The sequence below is a fragment of the Nyctereutes procyonoides genome, unplaced genomic scaffold (assembly GCF_905146905.1).
Source record: "Nyctereutes procyonoides isolate TBG_1078 unplaced genomic scaffold, NYPRO_anot_genome, whole genome shotgun sequence".
In the NCBI taxonomy this organism is placed as follows: domain Eukaryota; kingdom Metazoa; phylum Chordata; class Mammalia; order Carnivora; family Canidae; genus Nyctereutes; species Nyctereutes procyonoides.
The window spans coordinates 13,222,390-13,237,973 of record NW_026575122.1 but is presented as its reverse complement, the minus strand read 5'-3'; the positions used below and the strand labels follow the sequence as shown (position 1 = coordinate 13,237,973).

General features: G+C 45.4%; 1 protein-coding gene across 4 annotated transcripts in view; it reads left to right on the top strand.

Annotated features, from left to right (window-relative positions):
* The first annotated feature begins 11,337 nt into the window (after positions 1–11,337).
* Positions 11,338–15,584, top strand: part of TRIM2 (tripartite motif containing 2) — a 169,104-nt gene continuing 164,857 nt past the window's right edge. For 2 of the 4 annotated variants that reach the window (XM_055336305.1, XM_055336303.1), the window contains exon 1: positions 11,338–11,506. The gene's annotated coding sequence lies outside the window, so the exon portion shown is untranslated. Of the gene's footprint in view, positions 11,540–15,584 lie in introns of all 4 variants that reach the window. The other 2 variants (XM_055336306.1, XM_055336307.1) reach the window with 1 other exon arrangement.

Genomic DNA, 15,584 nt, shown 5'->3' with positions numbered 1-15,584 from the left:
CAATCTCGTTAGCATCAGCATTCCTATCATCACCCTCTGAACTCCTTTTTGGGTTTGATTTGGTTTCCTGCTATGGTCATGTGCAGCCCTTATCTGAACAAGGACACCCTCCCCTGGTCTCTGGGATCTGGCTGGTGGCTGGCAGCTTATCTGAAATGACAGAAGCTTCTATGACTCAGAGAGCTAAGTGCCTCTTTTCTTCTTTTAAACAAAAGCCTTTCGTAGCAGAAACGCTCATTTCTCTCTTGTTTCCTGCAAAGCATGAAATATATGCACCTCCTCCAAATTCTGAGGGTTGCCGAAGCGCGATCCTCTGCTGTGACAATGACATGTTTACTGTGCCAGAAAACGTCTTGGTTGGACTAAATGAAAGTGTGTTGCACTTAAAATCTGATAAATAACTATCTGAATACACAGAATGAGATAATCATCTTCGGTACCGAATCTTTCTTTTCCCCTGGAAAGGATTTATCACAAAGCCTTTCACAGAGCAGGGTCCATTGTTCTTTTATGATAAGAAAGAGCCTATAGAGGTTCAGCTAGTGGGCCACCTGAGCTCAAGTCTGGCTTTGCTATTTGTATCCACTGGGATTTGGGGTGAGCTAAATAATCGCTTTGTGCCAAACTTCCTCATTTGTGCCATGAGCCTGCTGCACTGAGCTGCCCTGATGATTCCATGAGATAAAGCCTGGAAGAAAAAGAAAATCAGCCTAGTGCCTGGTACAGAGAAACACCCAGTAAATGTTAGCTATTATTATCAAGTTTAACAATTGTTTCTAAACAATTTTACAAACCGGTAAATGCAAATATAGGCAATATAAACAGGGAGGGATCATTCTTAAACCCAATGAGTTAAAAAAAGAAATTAGGTGCCATAAAACACGTAATCTGAAAGAGGGCCCCTGTCTCTACTCCCAGGGTTGTCTCCTACCATGTGCTGAGAGAATGCAGAAAATTCATCGCTTTCATCATCTGCAGGGGAAATGATTTTACGTCCAATATTTGCCCTAGAAATGCCCATGCCACCAGCAGCTCAGCATACACACCATGCATTTGCAGACCAATGAATCCTAAGCCTTGATTTATGTTGTGTCAAGTTGCAGACACAGGCAACAGACTTCCCCAAACACACCGAGAGGGGTGGACACAAGGCTGGCCCCAGCTGGTAGAAGTATAAACCCGTATTAAAGGGGCTGAGGGAGGGGAGAGGGCAGGGAACACTTGGGATAGTACACAAGAAGAATCCTCTGCCCTCAATGTTTGGGTTTGCCTATAAAGTCACAGGGCCTAAATATAAGTCAGTGAAGAGTTGTTATTGTTTAAAGTTTTATTTATTTAACTAATCTCTACACTCCACATGGGGTGTAAACTCATGACCCTGAGATCAAGAGTCACGTGCTCTTCCAACTGAGCCAGCCAGGTGCCCCAAGTCAGTGAAGAGTTTTGATAAGCACATTTAAAATCATATTTTAAAAATATACACACCATAAAATTTGTCATTTTAACCATTTTTAAGTGTGCAGTCTTGTACTATGTACTTTCACACTGCTGTCCCACCATCACCACCATTCACCTCCAGAAAGGCATGTTCTTATTGTGGCTGTTGGGCACAGAGGATCAAGGATGAAATTTTGTTCAACAAAATGTCAGAAACCCGGAGCAGCTGGGGGACTCAGTTGGTTACATGTCTGACTCTAGATTTTAGCTCAGGTCACAACCTCAGGGTCATGAGATTAAGCCCCAAGTCAGGGGTGGAGGTGGGGGTGGAGGGGGGGGGTCCATGCTCAGTGGGGAGCCTGTTTGAGAGTCTCCCCTTCTGCCCCTCCCCCTGCTCGCTCGCTCTCTTAAAATAAATAAATCTTTAGAAAAAAACTGTCATAAACCCATGTCATGTGTGTCCATACCATCAGGAGAAACTGAGGTTTAATAGGAATTCAAAGGAAGGGATGCCCTTGTGGGACACAGGCTGCCTAGCAAGAGTTCTGAGAAACAGTGAAACCAGGATTTCGGGCCTTTGGACCACACAGCCCTCACCAGGTTCCTGCGGACCCAATTCCCACTGTGGTCGCTCTGGGCAGAAGGGAGCAAAAGTCAGTTAGGCTTTGCTTCTGGCCCTTTGGCAAGGCCCTAGTCCCCTACTTCGTTCCCTCTTGCTCCTGACTCAAAGGACGTGTTTCCATTAAGCCTTTCATTAAGTGTCATGCAGGGCCTTAATTCCTGCTTCAATTTGCAACCCAGGAACCTTTGGTACCCACAGGTCTTCTCTGTCTCTCTCTCTCTTTTTAAAGATTTATTTACTTATTCATGAGAGACACAGAGAGAGACAGACACAGGCAAAGGGAGAAGCAGGCTCCCCACTCGGAGCTGACGTGGGACTCGATCCGGATCCTGGGATCACAACCTGAGCAGAAGGCAGGCACCCAACCGCTGAGCCACCCAGGTATCCCATGCAGCTCTTCTCATCCTCAGGTCACACTCCCAGCCTCCTCCAGTCCATGGTCCTCGCTCTTCCCCGAGGTGGCCCAGTGTGAGATCCTGAGTGTTGGAGCCAGACAGGCCAGTTCCAAGCCTTGCCCTGTCACAGTCACGTGCCCTTAGCCACGTCCCAGCTGTCTCCTCATCTACAAAATGGGAATCAGATCCCTATCTCCCAGAGTCTGGGACAGCTGCATTGAAAGTTTTGCAGAGGGCCCTGGAGTCGGTGCTCAGAACAAGCCAGTTTCCCTCGCTGGACAATGCATGGCCCGTAGTGGAGTGCATTGCACTTCTGATCGTTTTCTTTTCCTTTCTTTGTTCTATTCCAAAAATGTATTGCTATTCAATGTAGTGGGTCCACGTGATACACTTTTGGGGCTGTAACAACGAGAAAAGGCTACAGGTGAATGGAAAGAGCGCAACAAGGACACGAAGCGGAGCACTAGGCACACAGTAGGTGTGCAGTCGCGGTTGTCAGACTCTGCACCGACCAGGAGGAGGTGAGAGGGCTCTGAGCTTCTCCAGAAGGAGGGAGAAGCTTGTTGTTCCCTTTTGTCAGAGATGGGACCATCAAATTCACACATTTTGTGCTTACAGATCTGTATACTAAGACCAAAGGCAAAAGAAATGCTGATTTCTCACATGATTTTTTTTTTTTCCTGTTGATAGGTCACAATAGTCAGGAAGAATTTTGAGCACTTGGCAGTTTTGCACCTTAGTGCTGACCTAGAAGGAGAGAGGGTGTGGCATTTACAGATAAGTAACTGAAGGCTAAGGTCAAATGAATGGAGGACCTAATTAGTTTCCTAAACAGAGAAAGGTCTGGTGCCTGCCTGGCCCCGCTGCCTTCTGAGGGTGCTGCTAGCTCCAGCCGGACGAGCTCTGGTCTCTGGCTTCTGTTAATGTCCCCCTTAATCTCAAAGGACATTTCTCTCTAACTAATACTAATAAACGATTTTAATGTTTAGATAAATCAAGTGTGCCTTAAAAGGAAAACCGTGAATTTAAGCCTTGTAGTGAAATAGGCAGCTTAGTTTGCAGTGAAAAAACAAGACTGGAAATGGTGAGAAACCAGCAGAGTCAGCCAGGCTAGCCCTTGGTGGCTGTGTTCCTCCTCTCTCAGCCCATATGGTGACACTCCTATGGGCTCCCAGCCCAGAGGGTGGCAGTCAGGATACGCGGTTTCCAGAACATAATGGGGCTAAATGAAAGGTCTCTAACTCCAACTTTCAATTATAGCTTAGAAACGGTTTTAGTAATAGAATTGAAGCAGAGATCAGCTAGGGGAAAGATGCGTAATCAGATTTTCCGTGTCTGAAATTGCTCTGGGGGAGGGATCAGTCATTTATTCAACAAATATTTGTCAAAGATTCACTATGGGGACGCCTGGATGGCTCAGTGGTTGAGCATCTGCCTTTGGTTCAGGAAGTGATCTCGGGGTCCTGGGATGGAGTCCCATATCGGGCTCCCCACAGGACGCCTGCTTCTCCCTCTGCCTATGTTTCTGCCTCTCTCTGTGTCTCTCATAAATAAATAAATAAAATATTTTAAAAAAAGACACACTATGGTCCCTGGTACTGGGGTACAGTGGTGAATGCACACATGACTCTGTCCACATGAAGTTTATAGTCAAGCACAGAGGAGATGGGCAATAACCAAATGACTCTGCAATTCTACTGTGTATGGGCTATGAATGAAAAGATCTAGCAGGGTGCCTTGGCAGCTCAGCTGCTTAAGCATCCAGCTTCAGTTCAGGTCATGATTCCAGGGTCCTGGGCTCCCTGATGAGTGGGGAGTCTGCTTCTCCCTCTCCCTCTGCCCCTCTTCCCACTCTGCATGCTCTCTCTCTCAAATAAATAAACATCTTTAAATTTAAAAAATTACAAGCATATTTAGACACTGTTAAGAAAGTCTTAGATAAATTTTGTGGATTAAATGTGTAGAGAAACTTCCAGTGTAAAACCATCTTAAGATCCTGAATAAAATATAAAGACCATAATCTTCTTTTTTGTCAGTTAAAGTACAATTTACATATAATGAAATTCACTGATGTTAATTGTACAGTTCAATGAAGAATGAATGAATGTATACGGTCACATAGCTACCAGCACCACCATGGCAGAGCACATTTCCATCACCACACAAAGTGCCCTGTGCCCTGTGAAGTCAATCCCTACCTCCCATGCTCCGTCCGTATCTGGTATTTTCAGTATTCCCACCGGAAAGCACTCTTACCACAAGCACACCTAATTGGCATGAAAGCAAATCTGCCACAATAGATGACATCAAAAAATAAAAGGGAGACATTCATTAAAGAGGACATAATGGAACATGAAAATTATTTTTTTTTAAATTTTTATTTATTTATGATAGTCACAGAGAGAGAGAGGCAGAGACACAGGCAGAGGGAGAAGCAGGCTCCATGCACCGGGAGCCCGACGTGGGACTCGATCCCGGGTCTCAAGGATCGTGCCCTGGGCCAAAGGCAGGCGCCAAACCGCTGCGCCACCCAGGGATCCCGGAACATGAAAATTAATAGCAGAATTATAAAGACTTGATCGCAAAATACAAAATATTTGAATATGTGAAAGATGTGCATAGATTCATGGCAAAACTATGGAAATAACTGATTTAATTTTGTGGATTGTACCCAAGCATTCGTCTTCAAAATCTTTTGTTCATAGTATTATCCTTTGTTTTTTCATTTTGATTCTGCCTCTTGTTCAGCACCACACTTTCTTTAAATTTATTTATTTATTTATTTATTTATTTATTTATTTATTTATTTATTTATTTATTGATGGGGGAGAGAGAAAGAGAGACAACCCATGAGTGGCTGAGGGGTGGGTGGTGAGGAGCAGAGGAAGAGGGACAAGCAGACTCCCTGGTGAGAGTGGAGCCTAATATGGGGCTCTATCCCAAGACTCTGAGATCATGACCTGAACTGAAATCAAGAGTTGGACACTTAACTGATTGAGACAGCTGGGTGTCCCAGCATTACATTTTTTATTTTTTCACTAAAATTTTTTCCTACATTAAAAGAAGTATCAGTTTCCAAATACCAAGATGCATATGTATAAACGACCTTTGTATTGCATGGTGAGAGCCTTCTGCTATTGTTGGTTCTTGATGCATTGTCACATGTCCATTGATAGATGTTCCAAAATCCTACTGGAAATGTGGGTTCAAAACTTTGCACCACTGTATAGACCATTTTGAAGGTAAAGATTTAAGTAATATAAAAATGGGAGTACTGCATCAATGGATAGATGAAACTCAACCATCATTTTGTTATCTTTTTTTTAACTATTTATTCATGAGAGACAAAGAGAGAGAGAGAGAGGTAGAGACACAGGCAGAGGGAGAAGCAGGCTCCATGCAGGGAGCCTGACGTGGGACTCGATCTCAGGACTCCAGGATCACGCACTGAGCTGAAGGCAGAGGCTAAACCACTGAGCCACCCAGGAATCCCCATTTTGTTATCTTTTATGGCAAAACTGCCCTCCAGTCAATGAGTTATGCAATGAAAATGTTTATGGCAAAAATATTTGCAGGAAGGATGCTTACGGCAAGACTACAGAAACCAACCTGATCCCTGGGAACCATTGATTCACTTCTTGTTACTATAGTTTTGCCTTTTCTAGAATTTCATATAAATGAAATTATACATTATGTAGGTTTCTGTGTTTGAATTCTTTCACTTAGCATCATGCTTTTGAGATGTCTTCATTTTGTCATGCATGTCAGGAGTCGGTCCCTTTCTATTGATGAGTGGTATTCCACTGGATGGATATACCAGTTTGTTTTATTAATTCGCCAGCTGATGGACATTTGAATTGTTTCTGGTTTTGAGTTGTGAATAACGTGAATAGAAATATTCACCTATAAGTCTTTGGGTAGACATACATTTTCTTTTTTTTTAAGATTTTATTTATTCATGAGAGACACGGAGAGAGAGAGTCAGAGACACAGGCAGGGGGAGAAGCAGGTACCATGCAGGGAGCCTGACGTGGGACTCAATCCCGGGACTCCAGGATCATACCCTGGGCTGAAGGCGGCACTAAACCGCTGAGCCACCCAGGCTGCCTTACATTTTCATTTCTTTTGGGTAAATACTTAGGAATGAAATGAATCTTATGGTAAGCAGAATTCTGGGAATGACCCCCAAGGACCTTCACCCTTGTATGACCCTCTCTCCTTCGACTGTGGGTGGAACAGGTGAATTTAATGAGATATAACTCTCTTGATTATGTTACCTTACAGGCAAAGGGAGATTCTCTGTGTGGGCCTAATTTAATCACATGCACCCTTCAAAAGTGGTAGACAAAAAAGGAAGTCAGAAAGATGCTAAGCGCAGGGTGGTTCAGTGAGTCCTTACTGGCTTGAATATGGTGAGGGCCCCTGAGAAGGAATGTAGACACTGCAGGAGGTGAGAGGAGTCTCCAGCTGATAGCTGGCAAGGAAATGGATACCTCAGATCTGCAGCCAGGAGGAACTGAATTCTGCTAACAACCTGAGTGAGCTTGGAAGCAGATTTCCTTCTGGAGCCTCCAGAAGAGGACTCAGCCCAACACCTGGACTGCATGCAGTGTTGTGATCTTGTGATCCTGCCAGCAGACAGCCAGGCCACAGTGTTTCAGATTTCTGACTTTCAGAACTATAGCTAATAAAGGAAGGTAAATTTTAAGCCACTAAACTTGTGGTAATTTGTTATAGCAGCAGCAAATTAATATATATGGCATATGTATGTTTACCTTCATAATAAAGTGTTAAATTGTTCCCAAACATGGCTATGCCATTTTTATACTCCCACCTACGATGTATGAGAATTCCAACTCTTCCACATTATTGACAATACTTGATATTGTCTTTTGCATTTTTAAAAAAAGACTATTATTTGTTTGTTTGACAGAGAAAGTGAGAGAGCACAAGCGGGAGGAGTGACAGAGGGAGAGTGAAAAGCAGACTCCACTGAGCAGGGAGCCTGATGTGGGGCTGGATCCCAGGACCCCCAGGATCATGACCTGAGCCAAAGGTAGATGCTTAACCCATTAAGCCGCCCTGGTACCCCTGTCTTTTTCATTTTGTAGCCATTCTTGTGAGGGATATTTCATTGTGCTTTTAATTTGCATTTCCCTAGTGATGAACAATATTAAGCAGCCTTTCATGTTATTATTTGCTATCCATATATCTTCTTTAGTAAAATGTCTGTCCATAACTTTTACCCAGTTTTTAAATCGTATTATCTTCTACTTTCAAAGCACTGCTGGGCTGGCGGCAAAGTAAAGGGAATAGAAAGCAAAACTATGGGAAAGCCTGATTGCGCAAGGGTAAGAAAGGGTGGAACATGTCTTTGCTGAGAAGGGTGGAGGAGAGGTGTTTGCCAGTCCCAGAGTCAGAGTTTAAATGAGTCACATGCAGAGGACAGGAGATAAAAAGCATGTGGCTTAAGCAGGATGGGAGGCCAGAACCCCTGAAAGACCAAAACAATGGTCATACAAGAAAACAACTTACCTGAGTAAGATGTTACCTATCACAACTGTGATGCTGGTGAAATACAGAAAAATCTCCCTCAAGGAGTCCTAACTGCAGGCTTCCACTACTCACACGTGTTTGAGCCCAAAATTTATCCCTTCTAGAGAATGTAGTATAAATGGACCTGGAAACTTTAAATTGCAACTCTATTTTAGAGTGGCTCCATGTTAGAAGTGCCCCCACATCCCCAATTCATCTACCTGGTCATTGCACCATAATGCAGGACTCAAAGAGGAATCCACAGGTAAAGTTCTAAAGTACATGAATTCACAATAAGTAAAAATTACTGAATAAACAAGGACTAGTGACATCATGAATGAAGATCATCTGAGACAATAATACTGGACTGCAAAGATTAATACCGGAATGACTGGACACAGAATATGAAATAAGTGTGTTTAATATTTTTGAAGAGATAACAGAATAAAAGCATAACAAGGACAAAAACATTCAAGGTTGACATATTACCTAGAAAAGAAGTAAAAATTGCATGACAGCTGATTACTCAACGGGAACAACACAGCCAGGAGACAATGAATACCTTCAAAGTGCCAATTGAAAATAACCATGAACCTAAAATTATATGTTATGAAACTATATTTCAATAAAGAAATCAAAATAAAGATATTATCAAACCAAAATGAGCAGATCTGAGTGACAAAAACCATCACTATGAATCTTAGGGATGTACTTCAAGGAAAAAGAGAATGATCTCAGAAGTTTCCGAGATGCTAAAAGGAATGGTGAGGAATATCGGCAAAAACTGGACAGATGTAAATAATATTGCATATAGAGCATGATAATGTCTAATTGAAGGTTTAAAAATATCCAAGGGAGGGGCTCTTGGGCCATGGACTCTTGGTTTCGGCTCTGGTCATGAGTCCTGAGAGCAAGCGCTCAGCAGGGAGTTGGCTTGAAGATTTTCTCCCTCTCCCCTACCCCCACTCTATAGTGCACACACTATTTCTCTCTCTCTCTCAAATAAATAAATACATCTTTAAAAAAAATACTCAAGGAAGAATTTAAAACCTGTAAAAAAAATAGCCCCCAAATTGGAATTTGATATAATGAACACATTCTCTGTTCTTCACACCTTACACCACTTAATTCTCCCAACCGCTTTATGAGGAAGGTGTTATTATTAGCCTATTTTTCAAATCCAAAGATACATATAACCTTGAAGTGTCACCAGAGACTTTCACCAAGTCTATCAGATGCTGAATCTATTCTCTTGAGCACTCTACCACTCTGCCCTCACTGGCAATAGCTGTTGTGGAAAATATAGGCAAGTATAAAGAAATATAGAAAAGTGATGTAGGCAAGCATAAAGCCAAGAAGTCCCCTGACTCATGATTATCACATGTATAGTGTATGTATATGTAAGTACACAAAACGTGTCATTTTGAAAAAGATTAGGATCATACCTTTTTGTTGTTTTGAATCTCATTTCATATTACTGGCTAATATAATATTCTAACTATAATTATCTTGCTTTTAATTATTCTTTGGAAAGATATTTTTAAATGATTGCATTGCTTAGTATTTTTTAACCTCTTTACCCCATTCGCATCTTCTACAATGTTCACTCTTAATTTTTGTTAGAAGTGAAGATAATCTGTTTCAATACTTTTATTTTTTCAAATTTGAAGCATATTAGGTGAGGGAGGTGGGTTTTCTATAGCTGGGTATACACTTTTTTTAAAAAAATATTTTATTTATTCACAAGAGACACACAGAGAGAGGCAGGCTCCACACAGGGAGCCAGATGTGGGACTGGATTCCAGGACCTGGGGATCAGGGGATCACTACCTGAGCCAAAGGCAGATGTTCAACCACTGAGCCACCCAGGTGCCCCGATATATACATTTTTGTTTTCAAGACCTTCATTTGCAAATAAAACATCTGTGTCATATGATCACAAAATTATGTGCTGCAAAGGAGATTCAGGGTAGAAAATGTGGATTTTCAAAACATACAAATTAGATAGTTTTGACAAAAGTCTTTGCTTTATTCCAAAATTTTCCTGTATGTATTCTTTTATGTAAACTATAAGATACAGAAATGTCATTTCTTTATGAAAATTGGAAAAAAAAAGAAAATTGGATGCATATGGAACTTCACATAAATGCATTTATGAGTTTAAAAGAGATGCATTTGTACTTGTGTGTATATATGTGCACATGTATACATATATGCAAATATATATTTCAGTCTCAAGCCAGAGGTTATCATCATGTTATTATAATGTGAATAATAAAATCTCATTAACTCAAATATGCCACTAATTTTAAGCTTTTAATTACTCAGATATGAAATATACAACTTATAGTAAGGAGAAACCAATACCAGTATGTGTGTGTATTCAATCCTGTTAGGCTTTGCACAAAGCACTAACTTGTTTCTTTTTTTTTTTTTTTTTAGTACTTGTTTGCTGTTTGATGAGCATAAAATGTCCATACCCAAAGTAACAAGATGTCATATGAACATTTAAATTTTTTTTTTTCTCTAAGAGACCCACAGAGAGAGGCAGAAACATAGGCAGAGTGTGAAGCAGGCTCCCTGCGGGGATCCGGATGCAGGACCGAATCCCAGGGCCCCCGCTCAACCACTGAGCCACCCAGGTGCTCTGAACACTTAAATTTTTAACAAATAATAACGGATAGTCTCATCCACCCTTCTACAATCCCCCACCTAAAACTTCACCTGAAACAGAGCTGAGTTTTGTAACCATGTGTTCATCATAGCCTGTAGTGCAGGGTTGTACTCCAAACAATTCTTGAGTTTCTGTGCATGAGGTCATCCCCGGTCAAGTATTATTCCCACCCGCCTCCCTTCTCTCCATGCATCTTTGCGTGCCCCTCCCCGCTTCTACCGGGAGCTCGCCAGTACTCAGTCTGGGCCAAGCAACTTTTACACAGTATCTTCGGCAGGAGAGAAAGGCAAACATGCTGAAGGGAATGGTGGGACTCATTCTAGAGCTAAGCATAGGTTCATTGACGCGGTGCGGGGTGGGCGGTGAGCCACGCGGTGCCCCCGGTCACTGGGCCTCACGCTCGGGCTCCCGTCCGCAACGCCACTGCCCTCCGACCCTCGCGAACCTGTGGGATCTGTGGTTTGGAGCAGGCATCCACGGACATCCTTCCCGGACCGCCTAAAGCCAGCGCGCAGTTGCCAGGGCAACGGCGAGTCTGCAGGGACCGGCTCCCCGCGAGGCAGGTGCGGCGGGCGGGCGGGCGGGGCCCCGCGGGGTGGAGCCCCAGGGGCGGGGCGGGGCGGGCCCGGGAGCCGCGGGGCGTGGCTGGCAGGTGCCGCGCGCCCCGCAGCGGCTCCACACACGCAGATTTTTAAAAGCACCACTTTCCGAGAGGTACCCCGCTTGCAAAACAGAACGACGACTTCCTTCCGGCTTGATTAAATCCAGCCGCTCTCGGGGAGCTGTCGGCGCGTTGGAGATGGTCCAGCTCACGGAGGATCTGCAAAGGAGCTCCCCCAGACAGTAAGGCCCTGTTGGCGAGAATACTCTGGAAAGGTGGGGACCCTCGTGGGAGCCACTGAAGCATGAGGGAAACGCTCCCACGCCCCCCCGCGTGCCCCTCGCCTGGGGCCAGGGGAGCCTCTCCAGGCCCAGGCGTCCGGTGCGACGAGGCCGAGGCCGAGGCCGAGGCCGGCGGCGTTCACCTAAGCGCCCCTGACCTGGCCGCGGCAGGTTAGGGGAGCCGGGTAGGCGCCCGCCTCCTGTGGGGTTTCGCGGATGCCGCTGGGGAGAGAGAGTGTGGGATCGAGGCCCAGGGCGAATGGGAGAGGAGGACTGAGGTTTCTGGAGAATTCCTGGGTCGGGGCTGGGCGGCCCCCGCAGAGTCCGTCACGGCGGGCGCGGCGCGGGATGTGGCTGCGACCCCAGGCCCCAGCCTGTCACCTCTGTGCCTCGGGGGGGCGGGGGGCGGGGGCGGGAGCGGGAGCGCGGCCGCGGGAATCGGGGGCTTCCGGCGGGCGGCCTGAGCCGCGGCCCGCGTGCGCCCCCTCGTCCGCGGCGGTGCGCGCTGCCCCGAGCCCCGGGAACGTGAGCGTCGGCGGGGGCGGGGGCGGGGGCGCGCTGGGGACCCCGCGGCCGGGGGAGGCCCCGCTAGCTCCAGGCCTTGTGCAGAAGGGAGAGGAGATGCTCTTCCCGGTTGGGTGGAAACCGTGAGACGAGCCGGTGCTTTCCCGCCCGGGGAGGCCTCGGGGCGCCGCGCGGCGGCCGTCGGTGCGTCCTCGCCGGGCGGGGGGGCCCGGGGCCTCGGATCTCGGGGCCTCGTGGGCCTCAGGCTCCCGCCCTAAACCCCGTCCTCCCCCCTCCCCCCCCCCCCGCCGCACACGTCGGGTCTTCCAGGGAGACCAGTCGGAGGACCCCAGTTCTCTCCTTTCTCCTCGCACGATGAGTGGGAAGGGCTGTGGGTCCCCCCACCCCAATGTGGATCGCTAGAGGGAATCCTGTAGTTCAACTTGTTTCTTTTCTTAAGATTTTATTTATTTATTCCTGAGAATGCACAGACAGGAGAGAGAGAGGGAGAGGCAGGCTCCACGCAGGGAGCGCGACGCGGGACTCGATCCCGGGCCTCCAGGATCACGCCCCGGGCTGAAGGCGGCGCTAACCGCCGAGCCACCCGGGCTGCCCGGTCAACCTGTTTCTATTTTTTTTCCCCGCTCTGGGTAAGATTTCTGACTTTACAGAGCTGGCATTGTGCCAGGGTCGTTCCGCCGGTTCTAGATCTCTTAAGGGAACGTTGGCTTTTCCCTGGGGGTCCCAAGGAGCATCCACCAGAGTCTGTTGCCTGCAGAATGTCAAGCTTAAGGTCTCTTATGCATTTTGATGACGATCTGGCCCAAATGTGTGGTAGTGAGAAGCAGCCTCTGCTCTTGCTGGATCTCCAGCGTCACTGCTGCCATCTATGAGGCTCAATTCCTTGATGGGGTGTCTGGTTCCTAGTATCAGAGGCTGATGACCGCCGAAGGGCCCATCTTCTCCGAGGGGCCAGCCAGAGCCAGGAGCCATCGGATGTTGGGTGTGTGGCAGTCAACTGTGGATGAGCTGCTTTCCAAGCCTCAGTTTCTTAATCTATAAAACAGTTAAAACAAAAATGCTATCTCATGGAGATAGGCTAACATTTGTGCTGGTCTTCCAGCTACATCGTTGGAAGCATCTGTTATAACTTGAGGATTGACTTAGGAATTAGCTTAGAGGGGCACCTGGCTGGCTGAGTCCATAGGGTTGTAAGTTCAAGTCTTACCTTGGGTAGAGCAACTAAACAATAAATCAACAACAACGTGTGAGGGACAGCATGCCTGGGTGGTTCAGTTGGTTAAATGTGGGGCTCTTGATCTCAGCTCACCTCTTGGTTTCAGGGGTCCTGAGTTCAAACTCCGTCCTCTGCTCCATGCTAGGCAGGAAGCCTACTTAAAAAAATGTTCGCTTAGAGTTTGCCTAAAAACAGATTAACCTATTGATTGCCAATTGGTTTACAGGCAACGAACTAAAGAACTAAAACTATTATGGACATGCTTTTGTTCCCTTTAATTTTACATATCAGGTTATGGCCCTAGGGAAGGGTTGATGTCTCTCTCTCATCTGAAGGCAAGACTTGATATTTGTGCTTTAATATGCCCCAAATCCTGTTTTTCCATCATGGAGTGTGATTTCTCAGGTTTTTGCTATTGAGTTCCTTGTTAACAAAAACCAGGTGATAAAGTGAAAAAATCTGTAAAAGGAAATTAAGTGAAAAAAAAAATTGTGAAAGGAAATTCATGTGATTCTGAGATTTTAAGTATAAAATTCAACCAGAAAAAAATACCACTACTGAATTCTACTCTGGTAAAAGAATGGTTAGGGTATTGTTTCTAATTTTGTCCATTGATTTTAAAAAGAATGTGTGTGTGTTGGCGGGGGGGGGGGGGGGGGGGGGTGTTATGTGGCCAGCTCCCTGTCAGAGGAGCATGCAACAATTGATCTTGGGGTTGTGAATTTGAGCCCGACGCTGGGTAAAAGGTTACTTAAAAATAAAATCTATTTTTAAAAATGCAGAGAAGCTGCAGGAGGGGTTGAGAATGGAATAACTAAAATAACAATGAAGGAAAAAGAAGAGAAACTAAAAAGACAAACAAAAACCAAGGGCTGTGTAAGCTGCTAGAAGAATGGAATAAGGGAAAACTAGATTTTGGTAGGATATAATGAAAACCTAAAAAATTGTAAAAATAGTGAAGCCACTGAGGTGCTTCAAGAAGAGAATAATTTATCATCCGCCCTTCATGGTCTGGCCTGAGTCGTTTTTAAACCTGGCTGCATGTAAAAATCACCTGGGGACTTTAAAACTCTTCTGTGGCGTGGGTCCCTCTCCAGGCCCAGATTCTGACTTAACTTGTCTGACTCTAAGTGTGGGTTTTTTTTTTTTTTTTTTTGTTAGAGCTCCCTCCGTGAAACACTAGGGAGAGAGAAACGCTGGTCATACCTAGGATGGCAAAGTCCAGCACTGCAGGGCCCAGCAGATGGCATAAATGCCCGAGGAAGGCCAGGGGCTTGGCGGGGATTAAGTAGGGAGGGCAGGTGTGATCTGCGGGTGGATGTCAGCCAGCTTTGCCAAATCTTCTGTTTTATCAAGGGAATCTGGAAATCTAGTTTAACTTCTTAATATGAACTCTCCAGATCTTTTTTTTTTTTTCTCCAGATCTTTAAAGGTTAGTAACTAATTAAGGGTAAAGCATTTAAAGGTATGTTGTGCTTGCCAAACAAAACACACCTGCTGAAGCTGGCCCACAGGCCAGATTAGGCAACCCCAACCACAGATATCTTCCGAGGGCAGAGCAGGGGCGACTAGCTCCTCTCCCAGGATCTCTTCTAGCTTCAGCTCTGGTTTGTTTATTCCTTTTTTTTTTTTTTTTTTTTTTTTTTTTAGTTTGTTTTAGAGACACAGCGAGAGAGAGAGAGAGAGCTTGCATGAGCATGCATGAGCCGGAGGAGAATCTCAAGCACACTCCCCACTGAGCCGGGAGCCTGACTCAAGCCTCTATCTCATGACCTGAGCCGAAATCAAAAGGCACTTAACTGACTGAGCCACCCAAGGGCCCCTGTTTATGGTTTCTTTTTAACTTAAACATTCCTTGGCCTCATTCTCTCTGAAAGCATGTGTCTTCCTGGCTAAGTATCTACTCCTTAATAGATCTCTCTAGATTATTTGAATGAAGAAAAATCCTCTCGTTTCCTAAATTTCCCCTGACTTCAAGTTAAGAGGCTGGCTCCTGGAGACTGGGGTAGTGACCCTGGTCCCTAAGGTAGGAGATAACCACTTTTACCTCTCCCGAACATTTATTACTCAGAGCTCTCTGGCTCCTTCAGCTGGTCATGGAGGTGGGGTGAATAAAGATTGGGAGGCCTCATCATTTATTGGAAGACCTGGGAACTGCCTGGAAGCTGCCTTCTGGTATCTCTTTGGTTTAGGAAAAGCAAACATGCATATAAGCAGCAGCAATGTTGAAGCATGAGCCATATAAATGGGACTTCAAAAGTTCCCAGTTCACACATTTCTTAAACGTTCCTCTACTTT